Genomic DNA, 5,719 nt, shown 5'->3' on the forward strand with positions numbered 1-5,719 from the left:
TCCACCCCTGCCTCTGCATCTCAGCCCCTTCTCTTGCCTCTTGTTTTCACTGCCTTTTCCCATCATTACCACCACACCCTGAAGCCCTGAGATCACTGGTCATTACAACCACTGGGAAGAGTGCCCCTCTGTCTGCCCCTGGCAGCAGAACAGGGAGGCAGGCTCGGCCACGTGCTGGATTTCTCCTTGGATCTGTGGCCCCAACTCTCAGATGGGCCATAGGCACATGGGCCTACCATGCCTTCCTGGTCCATCTTTTCTCCAGGATTCTGAGTGAGTGGCCCACCCCTGCTCCTTTCTTCTCAAACCTCCCAGCTCCCACCCTCAGAGTCAGCTGCTAACCTGGCCTTGTTCTTCATGGAGGAAAAAAGAAGCCAGCAGACTAGAACCTTCCTGTGGTCCCACTATGATCTGTGACCTGGCCTGTGCCTCCCCTTCCCCAACCGAGGACCAGGTGTCCTGGCCCTGATGGGGGCCTGAATCCTACACCTCTATCACAGGGCCTCACTCCTGTCCTCCTGTCTCTTCTGGAACATTCTGCACACAGTCATTCTCCATCACCCATCTTGACAAGAAAAGCCATTTCTTTGTCTGTTCTCCCCTCTGGCTACCACCTTCTCTGTTCCTCTGCACAGAAAATCTTGCCAGTGTTGTCTATAGCCAGTGTCTAAAGCCACTCTCCTTCCCCAGCCCACTCCACTATTCTCTCTTCTGTTCCACAGAGACCTCACTTTCAAGCTTACCTATGGCCACTAAGAAGCCGTGTCCACAGCCACTGTCTGTCCTCTTTGCTCTGGCTGCCTGGCCACACCAGGGTTCCCCCACCTGGTTTCCTGGAGTTAAGGAGGCATGTTCCGCCAGCCTCTGCCCCCTCCTCAGCCCAGCCTTTGGCTGCTGCCTGTCCTCATGGTATCTGTCCTGGTGGCTGCCTCTTGTTCCATGATTCTAAACAGCATGACCATGCCTGTCACCCCCACGGCCAATCCTGGCCCAACCTCTTCCAACACTGCCTCTGGCTGCTGTCTGGGCAGTTTCCAAGCCTGCTGCTTCTCTGTAGATGGTTCCCAAACTTTGCTTGTTTGAGGTGGCCCCTGTTTGCTGCCAGATCTTCTGCTCAAACAGAGGTCCATCTTTCAAACCATTCCCCTGTGATGGTAATTGAGATGTTTCCAATTTTCTTCCAATAAAATGCTGTAATCAACAACATTTTCTTGTACTTTTATGTTCTCCTGTGAATGCTCTGTACGGCTGATCCTACTATTGAATTTATTAGGTCCCCTAAAAATTGAAACATCTTTTTATTTATTTTGTTCTTTTTATAAGCTTTTAATAATAGCAATGTCCCCAGTGAAGAAGAAACGTGCATTCTACCACAGGCTGAAAATGGTTTGTGAGCTAATTGGAAAATGTTACTTAATGTTTTCCTTAATTAGAATCAATTATAGGACCCTAGTAAAGAAATAAGTCCAAACATGAGATTTTAAGACCTCACACTGTGAAAACATCTTTTTATTTTTAAAGTTATACGTGCACTTTGTAAAAATATTCAAACAATACTGAAGAGTATAAAATAAAAATTTGAATATTCTCTCCTCTAACCACAGCTTCCAGTAACACTTCCCAGAGGAAACTACCATTTCTTTTGGATCCTTCTGGAAATGTTTATGCATTTTGTGCATAAATATATGTAGTTTTATATCCACATGGGATAACATTCTATTTGCTCATTTAATTGTCTCCTAGCGATCTTTTCAAAATATAGCATACAGATCTTGCTGAGTCTTACATATTTATTAATACTTCTTGCTAATGTCTTACCATACACATTTAAAGCTTTCGTTTAAAAATACACATTCAGAAGAGTATCTACAACTTAAATATGGTTTAAAGAATACTACTACAGTGAATACTTTTGAAACCACTATATAATGAAATGGTATCTAAAATTTTTCCTTTTAAAACTCTAGGCTGGTCTCAAGAACACAGTTGCCATTTGTGTTTGTTCTATAATTGGCAAAATGGCTAAACTTGCTTATTAATTATAATTCTTTGGCTGTAGGCTGTATTAGGATGGCCGTGTGAACACTCATATCCGGGATGCCGACAGCCTTCTCTGTCCCTGTCTAGTCCTTCAGTTGAGTTCGGTCACTCAGTCATGTCCGACTCTTTGTGACCCCATGGACTGCAGCATGCCAGGCTTCCCTGTCTGTCACCAGGAGCTTACTGGTGGAAGTAACTCCTGGAGCTTACTCAAACTCATGTCCTTTGAGTCAGTGATGCCATCCAACCATCTCATCCTCTGTTGTCCCCTTCTCCTCCGACCTTCGATCTTTCCCAACATCAGGGTCTTTCCCAACGAGTCAGTTCTTTGCAATCAGGCGACCAAAGTATTGGAGTTTCAGTTTCAGCATCAGTCCTTCCAAAGGATATTCAGGACTGATTGCCTTTAGGATTGACTGGTTTGATCTCCTTGCAGTCCAAGGGACTCTCAAGAGTCTCTTCCAACATCACAGTTCAAAAGCATCAAATCTTTGGTGCTCAGCTTTCTTTATAGTCCAGTTCTTATCTCTTCTTTATTTCTCTTGCTCGTTCTAAGTACTGGGCCAGGCTTTCTAGTAAAATGCTCCACAGGACCATCTTTGTTTTAGCCCTGTTTTTAAGGAAGATGCTGTCAATGTGTTATCACCACATGAACTTGTGCAACCACAGTGCCCTGTCTGAGGAACACCCTGCAGAACTGGGTTCTGTGGAAGTCTCTTTGGAAACTGCTTCTCGGCAGGGTTTTGGAATCAAAGAGTCTGGATTTTGTCCTTTAGTGGTGATGGGTGGGGTGAGGGGAGGTTGTACTTTTCCACAAGATTGCTCTGTTAAAGTTCACATGTATCTTTATGAATCCTGATTGACCATTTCTCACAGTAACGGGGCTCATGGCCCTGGGCACAGCCCCAGTATGACTGACTTCATCAGGAAGCACCCTTATATTTTTAACCCTGGCTCCTCAGGAATGTTGCTGGATCTTACTGGTCCAGCTGTGTGTCGCCAGTGGAGTTAATCCTCCTGGAGCACAAGCTGAGCTCAGTTCGCCTCTCATGCCATGAACAAAACGAAGGTCTCTAGCATCTCAAGGGGCACTGGTCTCGGGGGAATCAGATGGCCCCACTCAACAAGCCAAGATGGGTTCTGAGAAATAGGTTTCCTGAGTCTTGTAGCCCAGACCTTTGGGCATTTTCAAGAAGGAAATACAAAGTATTGATAAATCTGTGAAGAGGAGTTCTGGGTTCCTGAATCCTGATGGCTGTGTATTTGCAAAACTTTTGCAGGCTGGTCTCAAGCCTCCAGTACTTTTATGTACAGATGTGCGAGTTGGACCATAAAGAAGGTTGAGTGCCTAAGAGGTGGTGCTTTTGAACTGTGGTGCTACAGAATACTCTTGAGAGTCACCTGAACAGCAATGTGATCAAACCAGTCAATCCTAAAGGAAACCAACCCTGAATATTCATTGGAAGGACTGATGCTGAAGCTGAAGCTCCAATACTTTGGCCACCTAGTGGAACTCATTGGAAAAGACCCTGATGCTGGGAAAGAGTAAGGGCAGGAGGACAAGGGGACAATGGAGGATGAGATGGTTGGATGGCATCATCAACTCAACGGATGTGAGTTTGAACAAACTCTGGAAGACAGTGAAGGAGAAGCCTGGCATGCTGCAGTTCATGGGGTTGCAAAGAGTTGGACATGACTTAGTGACTGAACAGCAACTCGAGCCCTCCAGTTCTCCTGGGACTCATTCCTGTGCAGTGGGGCCTCGCAGCTGTCAGACTGGAGGGAAGTGGTGTGTCCAGCAGAGGAAGGGAAGGGGTCCTTGGAGGGAGAGACATCGGGCTTTTCCACTGTGGTCAGCGGGCTCCCCTGGGCTGCAGGAGAAAACGTCCAGTGATGGGCCATCGAGAATGACAAGGCTGGGTCACTCCCCTTCCAACTTCATCCACACCCAGGGCTCCTGGAGGTCTGATCAGCCTTGTGCAGACTGGATGGTGACCTGAGGGTGTCTGCAGCAGGCTGCCAGCAGTGACTGAACGGGGATGGACAGAGGGTCTGTCAGACCCACCACCATCTCCATGTTTCCTTCTGAACTTACAGCTGGGTTGCAGGAGGGTCAGGAGACTGACTGGTCAAGTGTGGGGGAAGATTTCAGAGCTCAGCCTGCAGGTCCCGGCACCAGTGGTGCCAGACCCGGTGCTCCAGAGGTAGAGCTGGGACTAAACCCTTTCCTCCCGCCAGATAACAGCAGGGACATCCCTCCAGACTGCCGAGGGGCTGGAAGGTGCCAACAGCCCAGAGCTGGGTGTGGAGTGGGCGTGCTGCTGCCTGGATGGCTTGCTGGGTGAGTTGGGGCCAGCTGGTCATGGAGCCTGGTGTTGTGGCAGTCTGAATGTGAGTCGGAAAAGATCTTCCAGACACAGAGCATTTCAGAAGGGAGTGAGTTTATTAAGAAGAAGGAGCAGAGATCATCAGGGCACTGAGAGTGCACCGGGCCAACCTCCTAACAGGTCAGGGAGAATCCACCAGACACTGTTAGAACAGGGGGCTGGCTCAAGGGAGCCCTGATGCTTTTAGTGGATTAGTAGCCAACTTTTATAGCCTCAAGACAAAGAATATTCCTGCTGGAAGGTTGGCATTAGGTGATTGGTTAGGGCAGTATTGGACGGTGATCAGGCGGGCTTTCAGCAACCACTGCAGAGGGACTGTCAGCCTCAGAGGTGACCTCGGTTCTGTGCTCCGCTTCTGTGGCCTTGGGGCTGGACTCCACACCTGGCTGTTTCCACGGCTCAACTCCTTTTTAAGTACACTGAACGATTAGACTGGAGATGGAGCTTGACAGGGCAGGTGAATCTCAGCTCCAGGTAGTGAGGAGACTGATACATCTTCAAGGTGCTGCTGGCTGGCCCCCAGGGCCAGGCTTGTAGTAGATGCTCAGCTGGTGTCTCTCTGAAGCGCGAGTTGGGACAAAGCCTTTCAGTTTCTGGCTGTCATCTCTGGTGATGAATGTGCTTGCTTGGGAAGCTGCTTCTGTTTGATTTCCTTTGTAGCGCTTCCTCCCACCCCCATTTTGGCGTTCATTTACCAAATAATCCTCAAAGAGCAGAACCAAGGGACTCAAACACCATCTCACAACTTTCCTTGAGGCTGCTGGGCTATGGGGGAGCTTGACGCTTCTAACCAGGGTCTTGTGTTTAACCCAAACTCAACCTGAGCACCACCCCATCCCTGGCCTCTCCACTCACTGTCCCACTTGGTCATGAACTGAGAGGCCTGGACTTGCAGGGGCATCCTTGTCAAAGGTCCCCAGCCCAGCCCATCCACCTGGGCACCTGTCTCCTCTCTTATGATCCCACATCTGCCCCCATCCCTCTGCTCCTCTCTGCAAGGGCCTCTCATGCTGTGTCTCTATCTCTCCCTCCCTAGTGTGATGTCTCTCCCCTAGCCTGTCTCTGTCCTGGCACCCCCAAGCCACAGCACCTCACCCTCACCCCCTGCCATGTTGGAGTCTCTTTCTGGTTTGAGTCAGGCTGTGAGGTGCTGGACCGGTGGCTGAGCTGTTAGCTATAAGACAAGATGCCTTGGGAACCAGAAGTGGAAAACTGGGGCCTAGAGGCTCTGCCCACCTGGCCTCAGGGCTCCAATCAGGGCCTGGCCACTGCCCCCATCCTCTGGGGAGGAC

This window comes from Bison bison, unplaced genomic scaffold (assembly GCF_000754665.1).
Source record: "Bison bison bison isolate TAMUID 2011002044 unplaced genomic scaffold, Bison_UMD1.0 scf7180017864289, whole genome shotgun sequence".
NCBI lineage: Eukaryota > Metazoa > Chordata > Mammalia > Artiodactyla > Bovidae > Bison > Bison bison.